This window comes from Heterodontus francisci, chromosome 31, assembly GCF_036365525.1.
Source record: "Heterodontus francisci isolate sHetFra1 chromosome 31, sHetFra1.hap1, whole genome shotgun sequence".
NCBI classification, from domain to species: domain Eukaryota; kingdom Metazoa; phylum Chordata; class Chondrichthyes; order Heterodontiformes; family Heterodontidae; genus Heterodontus; species Heterodontus francisci.
The window spans coordinates 57126495-57148431 of NC_090401.1; the positions used below are offsets into that span (position 1 = coordinate 57126495).

The following is a 21937-nucleotide window of genomic DNA, read 5'->3' on the forward strand; positions in this document are numbered from 1 at the left end:
AATGTGATCTTGAGTTTTTAATTTGTATTTTTTAAATTACTGTCTTTAATTAACTTCACATATTTGTAAAAAAAGGCAAAATTTTAAGTTTGGATTCTGTTTCTGTAATCGCCAGTATTCGTAATGGTTATCAGTGTACATCATTCAACTGTTCAATTCTAGCTTTCATGGGTACAGTTAGCCTGGCCATGCATTGCATATGTTCCTAATTCAGCATTTCCCTCATCACTGAATCCTCATTGTATGTAAGGCAGACATTATACTTTTCGAACAGAATTTTACTACACCAATCAGCCTGAAGAAAACAAATTGCAGTCACTTCATAGCACATGTAAACACTTTAATCAGCGGACATCTTGATGTAGAGTATGTGTGTTTTTTTTATTTCCAAAATATACTTTATTCATAAAAATCTGTTAAGAAATACATGACAAAACAGTTCTAAACAGCACCAAGTCAAAAATTACAAATAGTGCAAAGGAGGTCAGTTTCCTTCAATACAATCATGAGTTGCCTCACAACCCTTTCATTTCATTTGTCATACCATATCCATTTTTACATTTCACACCAAACGAAAATATTCCCGATACAGTTCGAGTGGTTTTCCATGAATCCAGCCCCTCAGTTCAGCTTGGTGGGGGGACCTTACACTGTGGTCTTTCCCCATTGAGCCTTTGCTGCGGCTGCCCCAAGCTTTAGTGCATCCCTCAGCACGTAGTCCTGGACCTTGGAATGTGCCAGTCTGCAACATTCGGTCGTGGACAACTCTTTGCGCTGGAAGACCAGCAAGTTTCGGGCAGACTAAAGGGCGTCTTTCACCGAATTGATAGTCCTCCAGCAGCAGGTGATGTTTGTCTTGGTGTGCATCCCTGGGAACAGCCCGTAGAGCACAGACTCCCTGTGTTACCGAGCTGCTTGGGATGAACCTCGACAAAAACCACTGCATCTCTTTCCACAGTGCTTTGCAAAGACACATTCCAGAAGGAGGTGGGCAACCGTCTCTTCCCCACCACAGCCACCGCGAGGGCATGGTGCAGAGGGACTGAGACTTCGAGAGTGCAGGAAGGATCTGACGGGGAGGGCTCTTCTCACCACGAGCCAAGCTACATCTTGGTGCTTGTTTGAAAGTTCTGGTGATGAGGCATTCCGCCAAATGACTTTGGCGGTCTGCTCGGGAGTATGTGTGTGTGTACCTTTCATTGAACTTACAGCTCACTTCTATTAACCAACCTGAAACCAGTCTACAACCAATTCAAATGCATCCACCTTCAAGTTAAATAAAGTTATCTCTTCTATGTAGACGTATTGAATGAAATACTAAAATTGCTACTTTTGATTTACAGGACATTTGTCCTGGGAAACATGTTCTATCTCTTGCAAACTGACAAAGAGGAATTAGTAAACTTGTCTTGAACTCTGCAGTGTCTTGTTTATTTCAAATCATCGATTTAGTTTATTGGTTTATTTTTAACCTGAGTATGTTTTGATCTGCTTCAGATTGGGCTCCCACTTTACAAAAGTCTGTCACCGCCCTAACTTGTTTCCTAGTTTGGTCACTTTGGGGGTAATCAGTCCTTATGAAAAATTGATGGCAGACAGCAAAGACAAATGATTTGAAGCAGCTGTTGCAGTTACTGGCTGTAGGTTGGAGCATTAATAAGTTTACTGTCATTGCAACTGTTACTGCATCTCTGCAAAGGTTCTGCCAGTCTGATCCACTGTCAGCAGCTGTCTTTCACATCCTTACACTCATGTCTTTAAATTTATTAACATGTGTTTATGATGGCTATCACGACAGCCATTGTATTCTGTCCCAGCAACTGTCTATATAGCCTTGTTAAACTGGAATGATTTACCATGAGTTTTTCAATCGTGTTTTGTGCAGCACACGTCAACCACTGTTTCAATTCCTTGTTTAATCATCTTTTAAGACTTTTAATATTTGAAGCTGAATTTTGAAATCTTTGTGTATTTTCCTTCCATGCGAAGGTGGACAGTGTCAATAATCATTTAACCATGGGACTCACATAGCCAAGGCCAATCCTGACCTTATTCGATGACCACATGCACACATTTTTCAGCTGGAGTCACGGGATAACCGTGGCTAATATTTTCCTCCTCTCTAGTTCATAGCCACACCATCATCGTTCCACAGTAAACTTATTAATGTGCCGACACCAGCATGCTTTCACAGACTGGGGGATTGAAGCTGATGACTTCCTGGTCAATGGAAGTTTGTACAGAAATGATGGTGCATTTACCATTAAGTAATCAGAGGAACTTTATCTTTATGTCAGAACAATGTACTAAGAGTATTACTGAAGCACAAGTTAGCAGCTATTAATTTTCCTTAGGTCTGTATAAATGCACTGTGGCTAATTTCAAATGAAACGCCACTTGTGAGAAATTTAAAAGAAGTCTACAATAGAAAAGATCTTTTAAGTAAGGCAAACTTATTTTTAAATGTAACAAAAACAATAACTTGCATTTATATAGCACCTTAACCCAGTAAGACATCGTCACTGGTGTGTTATCAAACAAAATTTGACACTGAAGTACGTAAGGTACTATTAGGGCAGATTGCTCAATAGCTAGCTTTTAAGGAGCATCTTAAAGATGGTAGAGGGATGGAGAAGTTTACAGAATTAATTCCAGAGTTTAAAGCCTAGGCAACAGAAGACAGGCTGTCAATGGTGGAACAATGAAAATAGAGAATGCACAAGAACCTGAAGTTGGAGGAGTTCAGATATCTCAGAGGGCTGCAGGAGTGAAGGAGGTTACAGAGATTGGGAGAGGCAAGGTCATGGAGGGATTTGAAAACAAGGATGAGAATTTAAAAGTCAAGGCATCGCTGAACTAGGAGCCAATGTAGATCAATGACACAGAGGTTGATTGGTGAATGCCACTTGGTGAAATTTAGGAAACAGGCAGCAGCATTTTGAATGAGCGCAAGTTTATGGAGGGTGCAAGATGCAAGGCTGGCTAGGAGAGCATTGGAGTAATTGAGCCTAGAGGTAACAAAGGCTTGAATTATGTTTTAGCAGCAGATAAACTGAAGCAGGGGCCCAGATGGGTATTGTTACAGATGTGGAAATAGGTGGTTATGGTGATGGAGAGGATGTGGAAGTTCAGCTCAGGACCAAATAGGGCGCCCAGATTGTAAACAGTCTGGTTCAGCCTTAGACAATGGACAGAGAGAGGGATGGAGTCAGTGGCTAGGAAACGGAGTTTACGGTGGGGACTGAAGACAAATTGTCCATTTTGGTAGGAAGAATAAAAAAGAAGCATATTATCTAAATTGTGAGAAATTGCAGAGCTCTGAAATGCAGAGGGATCTGGGTAGAGGCCTGCTACCCGACCCAAACCCGACGGGACCTGACGACATGTGTCGGGTTTGGGTCGGGTCAAGTCCATCTTCATGGTATGGCTTTCGGGCTTGGGTCGGGTCGGGCCAAGTCCAGGTCGGGTTGGGCCAGACAAATATGGTAAGTGCTCTGCTGGTAAGTATGACATCACTATGACATCATCGCACATGTGCTGCAGCTTCGTGGAGCTTCCCAGTCAGAAGGTAAGTAAAGGGATGGTCGGGTCCGGCTCGGGTCGGGTCTGGCTCGGGGCAAAATCGGAGGGACTCGGGCCGGGTCGGGCTCGGGTCCACTGTGGTTTGGTCGGTTTCAGGTCAGGTTCTTTTTTTCCCGACCTGAGCAGGCCTCTAGATCTGAGTATCCTAGTGCATGACTTGCAAAAGGTTAGTATGCAGTTCAGCAGGTAATTAGGAAAGCTAATAGAATGTTATTGTCTATTGAGAGGGAAATTGAATACAAATGTAGGGAGGTTATGCTTCAGTTATACAGGGCATTGGTGAGACCACATCTGGAGTACTGTGTACATTATTGGTCTCTTTATTTAAATAAGGATGTAAATGAGTTGGAAGCAGTTCAGGGAAGGTTTACTAGACTAATACCTGGAATGGGTAGGTTGTCTTATGAGGAAAGATTGGACAGGCTAGGCTTGTGTCCGCTGGAGTTTAGAAGAGTAAGAGGCGACTCGATTGAAACATATAAGATCCTGAGGGGTCTTGACGGGGTGGATGTGGAAAGGATGTTTCCCCTTGTGGGAGAATCTAGAACTTGGGGTCACTGTTTAAAAACAAGGGGTCACCCATTTAAGACAGAGATGAGGAGAAATTTTTTCTCTCAGAGGGTCGTGAGTCTTTGGAACTCTCTTTCTCAAAAGGCAGTGGAAGCAGAGTCTTTGAATATTTTTAAGGCAGAGGTAGAGGTAGATAGATTCTTGATAAGCAAGGGGGTGAAAGGTTTTTGGGGGTGGGCAGGAATGTGGAGTTGAGGTTACAATCAGCCATGATCATATTGGAATGGCGGAGTGGCCTAATCCTGCTCCTAATTCGTATGTTCGTGAATGCAATTGGTGAAATCAAAAGGACTCTGATGAACTGGAATCTGTGTGACCCAGAAAACAGCCCATTCATTGATTTACCCTTCCTTACTCTCAGAAAGCATATAGCTCCTGCTTGTATTCCCCTCCTTCTCCTAATTCAACTGAGATTTCAAATCCCATAGGAATGTAGGAAATCTATGTAGTGAATCATCTGCATGATACATCTCCAATGCTTTGTAACCAGACTCCAATTGTTCCAACAGATGTCAGGAATCTGCCACTAAAGTTTTCTTTTTAATATACTTAATTGGCAAATATGTTCACAAATACCGAATTATATTGCATGATCTACTGAATACAGTTAATATATGCATATTTCCCAGGCCTTCCACCACACCCATCAAACTTACACCAGAAAATCCATGGAACTTCAGGCCCATCTCTTTAATTGTTAAACATTTTAAAGGAATGAACTCCACCACAGTTAACCAACTAGGTCAGATTAGTTTAAATTGGGGAACTTGTGACCCCGTAGTGGAGGCTCACAGTGGGTGCATTCCACTACTTGTGCCAAGAGTTCAGCCCTGCAGATTTTCAGCCACATAATTCTCAGCTTCTATAGATGCAAATCAAATATTTCCAGAATTGCTTTAATTGTTCACCATTTTGTACGTACACCTGCTGCTGAACTGCCCAAACATCTGTGCAATTGAATATCCTTTATGGCATACGGACACATTAAGATAATAAACAAGAACTATCCTCTGATATATAATGGAAACCTTCTTTGATTTATTTTGCCTATTCCTTCAATTTTCTCCCTTTACTTCCCTTCTCAAAGTGCTGATTCCTGCTGGGGTATGATTTGTTATGGGCCAGGCACTCTAGGCCATTAGTGTTGGCAAGCTATTCCACTGTGAGACGGAGAGAGCTAGCATTGCAGCCAAGTCCAATTGTGTCCTCCGCCAACATCCACACATCCACACTTTTTGGCAGAGGTCTGTGGATAATGACCAGGAGCCCTGGCTGATATCGCCCTATCAGAACACGGGGTACTGTAACTAATTGGATCATCCCTTCTGCCACTTCAGCTAACTCAATACAGACTAAGAATTAAACGCGAGATTTTCTTGGCTTTGTTACCCACTGTCACAACCATTTGAACTGCTGGAAGAGGTCCTTGAATACTTTTCTAGCAGTGTTAACAAATGTTTAAGTCATTACTCTTTGGGCTCAAAGAACTGTTTTCTTACTAACATTTTGCAATGCAATTACAAGAACTTGTGCACTTTATATGAGGTATTTAATTATGAATAACATCAATTCCAAGCACCATTAACATAGCTCAAAACATACCTCACAGTAGGAAACCAGTTTACAAATGCTTTCACTTTTCAACAGACAGTGGAGAGAAAATGTTAAACTGGTAAACTACATTTAACAAACTGCTTCGAAAGCAGTTTTGTGTTTTTATTGTAAGTTTTTGGAAATGGGATATGCAACTAAAATATATAAGGCTACATTTTCCAGATCCTTTGCATTTGCAAGCCCAGTTTATAATAGTGTAAAATGCATGATGAACATAAATGCAGCAACAAATTTTCTGTTCCAGATAAATGTACCATATTGCTATCATGCATGTTTGTCTCTTTGTCACTTGTATGGTTCCTTATTTTAAAGCCAGCATAACTAAAGATAAGGTAGATGATACCCAGTCAAAGGACTAGTGTAAAACACCTTGCTTGTATTTTTATTTGCAGAACTTAGAAAATTCCTGGATCCCTTGTTGGCACTGACTTGGTTAATTTCATCTGAGTCAACAATGAATGGAAGATTACAATTGGTCTCAGCACCCCTGGATAGGGAGGGAGGAATATCAGCCAGGATTCCTGCTTCTGATCACAATTCAGTGACTCCTGCTGGAAAGTTAGATACATCATAATGTTACTGGGGCTAAAGGATTCAATTATGAAGACAGTTTGCATAGACTGGGCTTGTATTTTCTTGAGTGATCTAATGAGGTATTTAAAATGATTAAAGAATTTGGTAGGGTAGGTAGAGAGAGAAATGATTCCCTTGGTGGGAGAGTCCAGAACAAGCGGGTATAACCGTGTAGGCCATTCAGGGATGATGTCAGGAAGCACTTCTTCACACAAAGAGGAATGGAAATCTGGAACTCTCTCCCCCATAAAGCTATTGAGGCTGGAGGTCAATTGAAAATGTCAAAACTGAGATGAATAGATTTTTGTTAGGCAAGGGTATTAAGGGCTATGGAACCAAGGTGGGTAAATGGAGTTAGGATACAAATCAGCATTGATCTAATTGAATGTTAGAACAGACTCGAGGGGCTGAATGGCCTCCACCTGTTTCTATGCTCCTGAAGTGCACCTGAATGGCATTCAGTGAGGATGAGATTGAGAATGGCTATGATGCCTTTCATGGTAAAATAGCTTGCCAACGCTGAGTGGCATAACTCACAGAAAAAAGTGGCTACTTAAACAAGATACCAGAGGGCTAATCCCGGAGCCATACCCTGGCATAATCAATGTCTTCAGATGAAGAGGGAAGAAAATTGGAGGAAGCTTAGGTTAAAAAAGAAAATTTCTGAGGAATCTTCACCTTTCAAAAATAAAGATGTTAAGACCGCTTTTACAAATGTGATATATTGATGCTTCCTGATATCTGCTGCTGGTGGGCAGGGATCCCTGAAGAAAGGATCCATTCGTAAAATTGGCCTTATTATCCCTTTGAAAAGGGATCAGCCGAGGGATACAAGATTAATACCAGAACTCAGAGGACTGAGCTATGCAGAGCAGTTCTATACCCTAGCAGTTCTTGCTCAGTAGAGAAAACCACAATATTTTAAGATTATGGAGGGGTTCAGTACGTGGAAAACAAATAAGTTTTTCTGCCACATACACTGGGAGCACAGATTCAAGATAAGAAAAAATTAAATAGACAACTGAGCCAAAATTCCCTCAGCAAAAAGATGTTCAGTGTATGAACTACCAGTGCAAATTGTTGAACAGAAAATTGTTTTCATTGAATTCTCAAAAAAGTACATTGTGTATATTTTGTGAAGTCATTGTACATTTTTGATTGCACAGTGTTTGTGGGACTGCATGATACATCCAAATTCTTGACATGGCTTTGTTTATGCTGGGTGCAATGTGAGTGAAAGAGTTGAGGCAGCTTGATTAGTTTTGATCTCTGATGATTCATTAGGCCTGGGTACAGGATGGAAGCAAACTGCTGGTCCTGGTGATTAGGTTATTGTCTTCCACAGTCAGTGGATGGGAGAAGTCAGTTTGAGTTGAATGGGTCTCCAAGATGGCCCCCGACTGCTTGATATTTCTTCAGCTCCAGATTAGGCCAAACTTCAGTTGTGCTGAATGGACAATGTCTTATATGTGTTTCAACTTTGTTTTTTGTGGAGAGGAATACACTTCACCATGGAGGGGAGAAGCACTTTGAAGCTAGTCAATGTAAGGGGTTTCAAAAAGTAATGCACAAACCCCAACACCTGAAAGGATTCATGGTTGTTTAAATGATAGATACCTTACACGAGAAATTGGATGGGCAGGCTATGTGGATCAAGGATCGCATGCCTGAAGTACATTACTGTGTTATTATTGAATGGTATGAACCTAATTTTCCTAAAACACAGACTGCAGTTTAAAAGATGAATAGTAAACTATAACAAGGGGATTATCAGGTTGTAACTGATTACCATTGCCCTTTTAAAGTGTGATTAAAATCTCACAAAGCTGTGCTTCACAGATACATGGAGATCAAGAAGAATATTTAACAAAACTTTCTAAAAATTTTTTTTTTGGGATGTAAATGTTGCTGACATGACCAACATTTATTACCAATCCCTAATTACCCTTGAGAAGGTGGTGGTGAGCTGCCTTCTTAAACTGCTGCAGTCCATGTGGTGTAGGTACACTCACAGTGCTGTTAGGAAGGGAGTTCCAGGATTTTGACCCAGAGACAGTGAAGGAACGGCGACATAGTTCCAAGTCAGGATGGTGTGTGGCTTGGAGGGAAACTTGCAGGAGGTGGTGTTCCCATACATCTGCTGCCCTTGTCCTTCAAGATGGCAAAGACCAGGGGTTTAAAAGCTGCTGTCAAAGGAACCTTGGTGAGTTGCTGTAGTGCATCTTGTAGATGGTACACACTGCTGCCACTGTGCGCCAGTGGTGGAGGGAGTGAATGTTTAACTTGGTAGATGGGGTGCCAATCAAGCGGGCTGCTTTGTCTTGGATGGTGTCAAGTTTCTTGAGTGTTCTATCCAGGCAAGTGGAGAATATTCTATTACACGCCTCACTTGTGTCTTGTAGATGGTGGACAGGCTTTGGGGAGTCAGGAGGTGAGTTACTTGCTGCAGAATTCCCAGTTGCTTGCAGCAACAGTATTTATATGGCTGGTTCAGATAAGTTTCTCATCAATGGTAACTTCCAGGATGTTGATGGTGGGGAATTCGGCATGGTAAAGCAAGTGAATGTCAAGGAGAGATGTTTAATTGCTCTCTTGTTGGAAATGATCATTGCCTGGCACTTGTGTGGGGCAAATGTTGCTTGCCACTTATCAGCCCAAGCCTGAATGTTGCCCAGGTCTTGCTGCATGTGGACACGGACTGCTTCAGCATCTGAGGAGCTGCAAATGGTACTGAACATTGTGCAATCATCAGCGAACATCACCACTTCTGACCTTATGTTGGAGGGACGATCATTGATAAATCAGCTGAAGATGGTTGGGCCTCAGACACTACCCTGAAAAATTCCTACAGTGATGTCCTGGGGCTGAGATGAATCGTCCTCCAACAACCACAACCGCTTCATGGCACTGTCAATGACACCTTCCATCACTTTGCTGACGATTGAGAGTAGACTGATGGGGCGGTAATGGAGCGGAGAGTAGACTGATGGCCAGATTGGATTTGTGCTGCTTTTTATGGACAGGACATACCTGGGTAATTTTCACTTGTAAACATTCATTTTCCGTGCCAGAGAGGTTGTTTTGCAGTAATTAAGACTTCTCACAGCGTTAAAAATTTACATACAATGGAATAGACAAGTCCTAACTTTATCTGCCATGTTTAATGGGTGTCTGTCACCTAAGTACCACAATTTCGCACTGTTCCATGCATGTGAACGTCAAGTGTCTCAGCAAGTTACCAGTGTAGTGAAGCTTCTGGAGAGCAGGGCAAATCAGACAGCAACTTCCTGATTTCTGTGCTTAATCTCTCATGTGTGGTCACTGGAAGTTGCTGTTCAATTTATTCTTTACTAACAGTGACTGCTGATAGCTGATAGCTTTGTCAGGCTTCCGATCCCTTGCTCAATTGACTGTTCCTCAGGTGTGAGCATAGAGCGTGCTAGTAGGTTGTTCGACTGTGGAAGTCATCACAGTCTTTCTCCATCCAATCCTCATTCAGCACTGAAATGTGTGCACTATGCAGCAGCAGATAGCAAAGAAGCGGATAACCCTGATTTTTGTTTTGCCTCCTCTCTGCCCAGGGTGACTGAGCTATATTTTGTTTTATTGTTAGTGTTTGCACTCCTTACTAATGGAAAGAGAACAGGAGCCGGATTTTCAAAGTGGGGTTGGGAACCTGACACCCGGATGAATTCTGGGTCCCGACCTCGCATCTAAGCTGTGTCACTTTCATGATGTTATTTTTAAATGTAAATGCCCTAATTGGTCAAGAGGCGAGCTCAGCACCCAATTGGAGGCACCAGGCACCTCCTGGAGGCGGGGACTGCCTGCCTGGCACCAGCAGCGAAGGCAGGCAGCAGCCGTGTTAGGGGCTGCCACTGCCTTGTTGAAGGGAGCAGGCAAATCCTAAGAGGGCCTGCAGTGTCCCCTGTGATCGAAGTGGCCAGATGACAGTAGAGCACTTGAACCAGCACAAGTATGTCCAGGAAAGGTCAACTTAGATTAAATGGAGAGAAAATTTCTGATGTCCCTGCAGCAAAGCCGACAGCTGTGCACTAATGTGCACCAAACTGTTCAGGTTCACCGAATTAAGGATTGAAAGTTCTAATCGTGACGTGTTACAAAAGTACCTCTGTGTTTTGTTAAATATATTTTTTGAGAATTCATTTTTGCAAAATTGAAGAAATGTTAAACTTTGGGGTTTTCAAAGGGGTTCATATAAAGGTCACTTGACTTTGAAAACAGTCCCTGGAAATGTGTTTTAAAAGGGGCAGTGAGAGGTCTTGTGAGGAAAACAAGCATTTCCGGGAAACCACCTGACTTCCAGCTCAATAAACAACAGAGAACTTTGGACACCTGGAGAAGTTGTTTACAAAGAAGTGACTGGTCAAGATTGATGGAGGTCAAAAGGTTGACCTCCTGTTGCCAACTTTGCTTTTGAATTGTTCTAATTTGGGGTAGAAATGTATAAAAAGGAAGAGAACTTCCAAGGAGAGAAGAGAACTTCCAAGAGGAGATGAGAATTCCCAAGGAAGGAGAGAAGACCACAACCCAGCTCAGCTTTCCATCACTTCTCTAAAAGCCCCTGAGAAGTCCTTTGTGTCAACTCATCTTGTCTCATGTCTTTGAAGAAAAGCCTACGAAATTAATTCTCAACACTGCCTGAAAAGAACTGTTCTAAAAGATCCCAGTAACCTATCTATGTGTACCTGGAGGCCAGACTGTATGCCAGTTTTTGGAATGCAACATATCTCATCTGCTATTTCTTCAAGAATGAGCAAGTATTCAGCCCAAGTGTTTTTTGTCTGTAATAGAGCTCTAAAAGCAAAAATCCCTTTATTTTTCCAGTTAACTGGTGTATGTGTGAGGGGCTAAGGTAAAAAGGGAATTTTAATATTTCAATCTGTGTGTTTATGCTTTACTTCATTTCTGGTTAAGCCTTGTTTTATAATAAACTGATAATTTTGTTGTTTAGTAAAGAAACCTGTTTGGAGTGTTTTATTCTGGAATAAAAATAGAGTTTATGATTGACCATATCGGTAAGTGAGAAAAATTTAAATATATGTTGTGATGCATGGAGAAGTGGAACTCATAACAGACTGCACGGGCCCCTTAACAAGCTTCTTAAGGAGCTTAAGGGTCCAATAATTGACAGCAAGTGCATTTCATATTCCCTCCCCCGGCCGGTGTTTCGAAAATTCAAAACTGTCCCAGAGTCATTGGGACCCCAAGATGACCTCCGGGACCACGATTTTGAAAGCCTGCCCTCACTAGGTCCTTACCCCACAGCCCTTTGAAAATCCGACTCCATGACTCTGTATGGCAGTGCCTCAATGCAACACATTTCGAACCTCAATCACAAATAGAATAAAGTGACAGCTACGTTCTTTCTGGAGACTGTTTCCAACCTTGGTGTCCTATTTGATCCTGAGCTGAGATTCCTACCCAATTACCCTCTCCATCGCCAAGACCAATTACATAACATCACCGTCTCCACCACTGCCTCAGTCAATCAGTGCCTGAAAGCCTCATCCATTCCTTTGTTACCATCAGACTCGACTATTTCAGTGCTTACTTGACTGGCCTCCAATCTTCCACTCTCCATAAAATTGAGCTGTGCAGCTCCTATCCTAACTCATGCCACGCCCCATTCTCCAATCATCTCTATGCTCGCTGATCTATATTGGCTCTCAGTCAAGCAACACCTCAAATGCTCAATTCTCATCCTTGTATTCAAATCCCTCCATGGTCTCGCTTCTCTCTGTCTCTGTAAGCTCCTCCAGACCTTACAATCCTTCTAGACCCATCTCTTTGACTAAGCTTTTGGTCACTTGTCCTAATATCTCCTTATTTGACTCCATGTGAAATAGTATCTGGTGATGCTCCTATTACCTTTTTAAGGGTGCTATATATAGCTAAGTTGTTGTTGTTCAGAATTTAGTTTAAAGTCAGTTTGGATCCCAAATGCTCTACCAATTGTAAATTGCTATTTTTGAACCCATGTAGCCTGTTGATTATTAAAATGTTCAAACGAATATTTTTATGCACAAATTGTGGTGATTTCTACTTCAAAGACCTGTTGCCATTTTGTCTAACAGTCTGTTGATGTATTGAAATCGCCTTACTTAATTCCGGTTACATTTTTCAGTCACTATATAACTTTTAAGTTAGACTGCTGCTTTGAGAATGTAATTCAGTTGTTAGAAAAGGTTTCAGAAGATTTATGTTGTGTAATTTCTGATATATTATGCAAAAAGCAGGGCGGGGTTTGATTGAAACAAACCAGCTGGTGCAATTTTCAAAGCGAGTATAACAATACAGACAGATTTTGAGCTTTGCAGAACAGAGTGAGATTTAAAATGATGAAATAAAAATTCTATGGAATTGCTACAGTAAATGCCAAAATTGATGAAGTGATTTTTTTTTAAATTCTGATATAGCAAACCTATAGTTAAATACTGTCATACGATTGAAGCCCTGTGACGACTTTGCACAATTACAGCAATTTCAGAAGTACTTACAACATTACAAGCTGAAACTAGTGAATGTTACTGCTCCTTACAAAGCAACCAAATACACAACCAATGTGGTAAAGAATAAATTTTAATCCGAAGAAGGGTCACTGACCTGAAATGTTAACTCTGCTTCTCTTTCCACAGATGCTGCCAGACCTGCTGAGTGGTTTCAGCATTTCTTGTTTTTATATTATTATAATAGATTTTAATTGTTGCTACCAAATATAATTTGCACTGCAATACAAGCTGCAAAAAACAGTTTACCACCATCACAAACAATGTAAGATTGGGCTGCCAATTGAGACACAAATTATGACACTTACAGTATATTGTTAATCACTAAATTGATTCTACTTTCAGTGTAATGTCTCTCTATTTCTCTAATTTGTTACACCGGGACTACTAGAGATCAATTTTTAATTCAGTTTCACCAAGAATCTTAAATTAAAAATATAGAGTTCTGCAAGTTCTAAAAGGTATACAAATTATGAGGGGCATAGATAGGGCGTAAATAGGAAAAAACTTTTTCCCTTAGTGGAGGGGTCAATAACAAGGGGGCATAGATTTAAGGTAAGGGGCAGAAGGTTTAGAGGAGATTTGAGGAAACATTTTTTCACTCAGAGGGTGTTTGGATTCTGGAACACACTGTCTGAAGGGGTGATAGAGGCAGGAACCCTCACAACATTTAAGAAGTATTTAGATGAGCACTTGAAATGCCATAGCATACAAGGCTACGGGCCAAATGCTGGAAAATGGGATTAGAATAGATAGCTGCTTAATGGCCGGCATGGACACGATGGGTTGAAGGGCCTGTTTCTGTGCTGTATAACTCTATGACTCTATGACTGCTCACTTAATAAATAATAGCAAATATCTTGGTATATTTTGCTGTTGCAGTAGTGTGTAAAACAAGCTTTGAATAATTAGGTCAAATGTTTGTGCATACTATGCGATGTCCTTATTAATTCATTCACAAAATGTAGATTAATTATTTAGTATTCCACTGAGTAAGCAATTACCTTCAGAAAATCAACATAGTTCTAAAATTAATTTCAATCCTTTCTGTCAATTATGCTGAAATCGTGAATAGAGATGTCATTAAAGCACAAGGATGAAAGTTAATGTTTGAATTATGTTAAATTCTAAATAAGAAGCCAGCCTATTAATTTATTCGATGTAGTCATTAGTATGTGATTTTTGAGCCTGTATATTTAAGGCTTGTTATATTAAATATTTTGCATCAATGCAAAGTCATTTTGGTTTTGCTGTGACATAAAATCTGTGGTATAACTTGATGTGAAGTTACTGAGGTTATATTTATACTTTAGTCACCAGTAGACTCATTAAAATGCGATCGATTCCATCTGGCAGAAGCATGATCTATGTTGACTGGCTGAAAATTGAATTGGATCAAAAATAGACCTCTGCATATGCATACAATATATACATACTGGGCTCTGTTTCCGATCAATAAACTTTAAATGTGTTGACAAGTAAGAGATTCCACATGCTCAAAACATTTAAAATGATTCTGTACATGTTTAGAAATTGATATGTGATCCAAGAGTGGGACTATTCTTCAAACCAAGTTTGTTGCCCCTTTCAAGTAGATTTAAACTCTACTTGATACCAAACCTAAGTGTAAGAAGATTTCCTGAGGAGTTCTCACACTACTGCTTCCCAAAGTTAGCTTGGGATCTGGCTCTTGGATTATACTGTGATTTTTGCATGATTGAGAAGCCAAAACTAGTTCATCATGAATCAAAAATAGCAGTATAGCTGCACCCTAAATCCAGTTTTGAGGAGATAATCTCTTTGCCTTCAAAGCAACTGACCATATAACTGCAACTGATGCTCAGTAAATTCTAAAACATACAGAGTAGTGCAACTCACTACCAGCGAACTAATTAAACAAAATCTTTCATATTTTGCAAGGTTTGCAGACAACTGACTCTCCCATTTGCTATCTGACACATATATGTTTCCACTCATAAATAGAGTTCCATTATTCCCTGTCAGACAGTAATGCAAAGCCAGTAGTAATAACTCAGATTAGCCAACACCACATTGTCTTACATCCAGTACAATTGTGCCGTTATCCAAACAATTTTATTCTGCTTACCCCTGTAGACATTTAAGAATTTAGAACTTGGCTTTAAAATTTTACTTTTTGTGTAAGTGTTACACTCTGTTGATGGTCAGGAATTTGGAATTTACCCAATTGATGCAGGACTGCTGATCTGCTTTTTAGTTGAACTTTAAATTTTTATGATTTGATTTTCAACCAGAGTACATTTACCAATAGCCAACTGTTGGTCAGCCAGTCCAATTCTTGAGCTTTTCCCAATAGCCATGACAATTTCCAGTGATCACTATAACCTAGCAATTGCTGTTGGTAATATTGGTGAATGAGTGCTTAACACATTCATACAACATTCTTCTATCCACTATTTTTGTGGAGGGATTAAGCCATTTAAAATATGCATCGAGCATTTGCCTAGTAATGTTGCCAACACTCCTTCAGAGGCTCATGTCTCCTGAACAACTGATAGAGCTACAAGGCAAGTGTACATGGCTGAATATAGGACCTAAAATAAAAGAAAAACTTGCATTTATGTAGCACCTTTCAGGACCACCAGACATCCCAAAGCGCTTTAGAGCCAATGTAGTGTAGTCACTGTTACAATGTAGGAAATGCAGCAGCCAATTTGTGCACAGCAAATTTCCACAAACAGAAATGTAATAATGACCAGCCAATCTGTTTTTTTTTTAATGTTGTTCGAGGGATAACTAAGTGGGAATATGTGTTGTGAAGATGATGCAAAGCGGCTTCAAGGGGATTTGAACAGACTTAGTGAGTGGGCTAGAATGTGGCAGATGGAATATAATGTGGAAAAATGTGAGGTTATCCATTTTGGTAGGAGGAATAGATGTGCAGAGTATTCTTTAAATGGTAAGAGATTAGAAAGTGTAGATGTACAAAGGGGCCTGGGTGTCCTCATCAATAAGTCACTGAAAGCTAACATGCAGGTGCAGCAAGCAATTAGGAAGGCTAATGGTATGTTAGCCTTTATTGCAAAAGGATTTGAGTACAGGAGTAGTGAAGACTTGTTTCAATTGTATGGAACCTTGGTTAGACCACACCTCAAGTACTGTATGCAGTTTTGGTCCCCTTACCTTAGGAAGGATATTTTTGCCATTCTGGGAGTGCAACAAAGGTTCACCAGACTTGTTCTCGGGATGGCGGGACTGTCCTATGACGAGAGATTGGGGTAACTGGGCCTGTATTCTCTAGAGTTTCTAAGAATGAGAGGTGATCTCATTGAAATCTACAAAATACCTAAAGGGATAGATAGACAGGGTAGATGCAGCTAAGATGTTTCCCCTGGTTGGGGAGTTTAGAACCAGGCGTCACAATTTCAACAAAAGGGGGAAGCCACTTAGGACAGAGATGAGGAGAAATTTCTTTACTCAGAGCGTTTTGAATCTTTGGAATTCTCTATCCCAGAGGGCTGTGGAAGCTCAGTCATTGAATATGTTTAAAGCAGAGATTGACCGATTTCTAAATACCAATGACATAAATGGATATGGGGATAGTGTGGGAAAAAGATATTGAAGTGGATGATCAGCCATGATCGTATTGAATGGCAGAGCAGGCTCGATGGGCTGAATGGCCTACTCCTGCTCCTACGTTCTTATGTTCCTATAAATATTGGCCCCAGAACACTAAGGATAACTCCCCTGTGGTTCATCAAAATAGTGTCATGGGATCTTTTACATCCACCTGAAAGAGAAACCGGCCTCAATTTAGCTTCTCATCCAAAAGATGGCACTTCTAACAGTGCAGCACTCCCTTAGTACTACACTATGTTGTCAGTCTTGATTTTTGTGCTCATATCCTGGAGTGAGATCTAAACCACAAACTTCTGATTCAAAGGCAAGAGTGCTACAAACAGAACCATAGCAGTTATGTGGCAATAGACTGGAGCAGGTTAACTTGTCTGATCCCTCTTGACTGGAAAATGATGCATGCAGAGAGGGATAAAAATGAAATGGAATCGACTAGGCAGAGGAAGGAATACCCACCAAATAAGTGTGGAGACCACCATGAAGCTGAATACTAACTGTCTGCTGGAACAGCAAAGAGTTTGACACTCACTCAACACCTAACTTTTAGAAAATAAAATTCATACCACACAAATTCACAACAGATGTATACTCACCACTACATCGCAGTGAAAACAGATACATTCAGACTAGTCCATAATGAACAAAAATATAATTCAAAAAATAGCATCTATCTTCAGAGAAGATTCTCCCATCCAACATAAGATAGTGTCATGTATTTGAAGAAAGGCACAATTAGCATGTGTTCTGCCATTTCCATTGAATTCAAAATGGCTTCAATTGTTTTGTTTTTTATATAAATAAATCTGAATTGGCCTGCTTCAGGTTCCTTCTTGTGGAGGAAGATTTTCTCTGATACGTTAATGAATTTGTTAACATACCTAACAGATATCTACTGATTTCTAGCAAAATCATAAACCATGTTCTTAATTCACTCAGAATAGTGATTAGGGAGAATCTTTGCACCATGTTTAACAATTGGTAACACAGAGGAAAGTTTCCTCTGTTGTTCCATAGTCAACAGCAACTTTTATTTAATATAAAAAAAAGTCCTAAATTGCTTCACAGAGTGTAATCAAAAACTATAGATGCTGAGTTAAAGAAGGAGATTCGGACAGGTGACAAAAAGCTTGGGCTTTAAAGGAGGATCCTAAAGGAAGAGAGGAAGATGGATGTGGAGAGGGTGAGACAAAGGAGTTTAGGGAGGAAATTCCAGAGCATGGACTTGGGAAGCAGAAAGCATAGCTGTCAATGATGGGGAAAAGGGAAGGGGGATACAAGAGTCAGATGGATGGAGAGTTCAGGGGAAAGGGGCCTATAGAAATAGGAAGGGGCAAGGTCATGAAGGAATTTAAATACATAGATGAGAATTTTAAATTTGAGGTACTGGGGGCACCATGAACCAATGTAGTTCGGTGAGGACAGTTGATGGGATTGGTGTAAAATAGGCTTTGGTGTAAAATAGGCTATGCGTAGCAGCTGCGCTGAAGTTGATTGAAAGTGCAGGATGGGAGGCCAGCCAGATAAACATTCAAATGGTCAAGTTTAGAGGGGACAAAAGTATGAAAGAGGGTTTTGGTAGCCTATGGACTGAAGTAGGAATAGATGTTGGCAATCTTTTTGAGGGAGTGTTGTGGGGTCAAAAGCTCAGCTCAGGGTCCAATAGTTGTGTCATAGAGTCATAGAGTTATACAGCACAGAAACAGGCCCTTCGGCCCATCGTGTCTGTGCCAACCATCAAGCACCTAACTATTCTAGTCCCATTTTCCAGCACTTGGCCCGTAGCCTTGTATGCTATGGCATTTCAAGTGCTCATCTAAATACCTATTAAATGTTGAGAGGGTTCCTGCCTCTACCACCCCTTCAGGCAGTGCATTCCAGATTCCAACCACCCTCTGGGTGAAAAATCTTTTTCTCAAATCCCTTCTAAACCTCCTGCCCCTTACCTTAAATCTATGCCCCTTTGTTATTGACCCCTCCACGAAGGGAAAAAGTCTCTTCCTATCTAACCTATCAATGCCCCTCATAATTTTGTATACCTCAATCATGTCCCCCCTCATCCTTCTCTGTTCTAAGGAAAACAACCCTAGCCTTTTCAATCTCTCTTCATAGCTGAAAGGCTCCAGCCCAGGCAACATCCTGGTGAATCTCCTCTGCACCTTCTCCATTGCAATCACATCCTTCCTATAATGTGGTGCACAGAACTGTACACAGTACTCCAGCTGTGGCTGAACTAGCGTTTTATAGAGCTTCATCATAACCTCCCTGCTCTTATATTCTATGCTTCGGCTAATAAAGGCAAGTATCCCATATGCCTTCCTAACTACCTTATCTACCTCTGCTGCTGCCTTCAGTGATCTATGGACAAGTCCACCAAGGTCCCTCTGACCTTCTGTACTTCCTAGTGTCCTGCCATCCATTGTATATTCCCTTGCCTTGTTAGTCCTCCCAAAATGCATCACCTCACACTTCTCAGGATTAAATTCCATTTGCCACTGCTCTACCCATCTTACCAGCCCATCTATATCGTCCTGTAAGCTAAGGCTTTCCTCCTCACTATTTACGACACCACCAATTTTTGTGTCATCTGTGAACTTACTTATCATACCTCCTATATTCACATCTAAATCATTAATGTACATTACAAACAGCAAGGGTCCCAGCACCGATCCCTGTGGTACACCACTGGTCACAGACTTCCACTTGCAAAAACAACCCTCGACCATTACCCTCTGTTTCCTGCCACCAAGCCAATTTTGGATCCAATATGCCAAATTGCCCTTGATCCCATGGGCTCTTACCTTCTTAACCAATCTCCCATGCGGGACCTAATCAAAAGCCTTACTGAAGTCCATGTAGACTACATCTACTGCTTTACCCTCATCTACACATCTAGTCACCTCCTTGAAAGATTCAATCAAGTTAGTTAGACACGATCTCCCCCTGACAAAGCCATGCTGACTATCCCTAATTATTCCCTGCCTTTCCAAGTGGAGATTAATCTTGTCCCTCAGAATTTTTTCCAATAGTTTCCCAACCACTGATGTTAGACTTACTGGCCTGTTATTACGTGATCTATCCCTGCTATCCTTCTTGAATAATGGTACCACATTTGCTGCCCTCCAGTCCTCTGGCACCTCTCCCGTGACCAGAGAGGATTTGAAAATTTGTGTCAGAGCCCCTGCTATCACCTCCCTTGCCTCATACAACAGCCTGGGATAGATCTCATCTGGGCCTGGGGATTTATCCACTTTTAAGCCCACTAAAACATCTAATACTTCCTCCCTTTCAATGTTAATATGTTCAAGTATATCGCAATCCCCCTCCCTGATCTCTACACCTACATCGTCCTTCTCCACAGTGAAAACAGATGAAAAGTAATCATTTAAAACCTCACCTATGTCCTCTGGCTCCACACACAGATTGCCACTTTGGTCCCTAATGGGCCCTACTCTTTCCCTGATTATCCTCGCCCTTAATATACTTATAAAACGCCTTGGGATTTTCCTTTATATGGACCGCCAGTGTTTTTTCATGTCCCCTCTTTGCTCTCCTAATCACTTTTGTAAGTACACCCCTACACTTGCTATACTCCTCTAGTGCCTCCGCTGTTTTCAATGCTCCGAATCTGCCATAAGCCTTCTTCTTTTCCTGATCCAATACTCTATATCACTTGATATCCAGCATTCCCTGGACTTGATGGTCCCACCCTGCACCTTAAGTTGTGCAAGTTGCAAACTCATCTCTAGCTTTCAGGGCATTGTTTTATAAAGTACAATGTACAGGAGAACATGTGGCTTACCAAATCTTTTTAAATTAAGCAACTCAGGTGAAGATTCAAGTCCCACAGGCTGTGTTGAACATGCCAAGGTTGGAAAGGGCAGGAGAGAAGACAGAACAAATTAAAAGAAATTGAGTAATTTCAAGAAAAGCAAAATACTGCAGATGCTGAAAATCTGAAACAAAAACAAAAAGTGCTGGAAATACTCAGCAGGTCTGGCAGCAACTGTGGAGAGAGAAACAAAGTTAACATTTCAGGTCTGTGTCATTTTAAAATATACAGGGTTTAAATACCAGGCTTGAAATTACTCATTCTAAACAAAAAGTGCTGGAAATACTCAGCAGTTCTGATGAAAGGTCACAGACCTGAAACGTTAACTCTGCTTCTCTCCACAGTTGCTGCCAGACCTGCTGAGTATTTCCAGCACTTTTTGTTTTGGTTGAGTAATTTCAAGCCTGGTATTTAAACCCTGCATATTTTTAAATGATTTAGCTGCTGGAAATGAGGAATTCACAGCGTTGAATTCCTGAGAAAATGAAAAGGTATGAGTTCGAGCAGAAAACAGTGGGATGAGTTTTAATTTCAACACTGCGAATGCAATGACGTGGAAAAGCATGCAGAGTGTGTCTGTGATATGTTTACATCCTTTCCTAAAAGAAAATTGCAAGCAGAAACAGAGTTTTAGTCCTTTATTTTGAGATTAAAAGTTAGAAGTTAAAAAAGACCCACCCTTATTAATAATCTGTCAGGAACGTAACTGCAAAGATATTCTTGCCATTGAGTCTTAAATCAAAAGTGGCACAAAGTTGGGACCATACCAGATAAATGCTGGATATTTCGCACTCCTCAGCTTACTGGGAAAGGTACCTTTTTGGTTTGCAGTAATCCCCCTGACAACTGAACACATAAGAAGCAAGTATTGCACTTGTCAGCCTGTCAGACAAAAAGCTTAAAAGCATAGAATAAATTTACATGCTTTTATTGTATAATACAAGCCACCTTCCCCCAAAAAATGGTAGCCTATGTAATTTCAGTTGAACATTAAAATAGTTTTTTTTAAATAATTTGATTCATTTTAATGTGCTTTATTGGTGAGGTGTTACTGTAGGTCAATTGTAGGTCAATTTTATCCTTTTCAAAACATAAGATTGCAACTTTGGTTTTAAAATTAAGCTATGCAATATTAGCCTACTGATGAGTCCAATATTTATATTGTTATGATCCTATAATTTTTTCTTTTCTGGGATGTATGCGGTGTGCCTTTAAGGCTGTAACAGGATCTGTACTGCTTTAAGGCAGCAAGCTCCAGAGACTGAGTCAAAGGATGCATTGCCATTGCCATAGGATACAGCCAGCTTCAAATATGCATTATCATTGCCGTAGGATACAGCCACTCAGGACCAAAGACGCGAGATACGATGTTGCCGATTGACGTTTGAAACTAGTTGAAAAACTGGCTTTTGAAACACAGTTAACAGACACAGAGAGCTGGACCAGCATATACTGAAGGAAAAGAGATCTCTCTCTCAGTTTATTCTAAACCTTATTTATTATACTCTCAGAATTCTGAAAAGTCAAGCCAGATTAATTTCTTAAGAGAAAACAACGAATTCCTTTAACTACTGACCTGTTTCTTTTCTTTCTTTTGGGCCTCCTTATCTTGAGAGACAATGGA

General features: G+C 40.7%; 1 protein-coding gene across 1 annotated transcript in view; it reads left to right on the plus strand.

The window, feature by feature from the left end:
- The window catches only part of LOC137347010 (transcription cofactor vestigial-like protein 2), a 125783-nt gene that overhangs the window by 93797 nt on the left and 10049 nt on the right, over window positions 1–21937 (plus strand). The gene's annotated exons all lie outside the window — the stretch shown is intronic.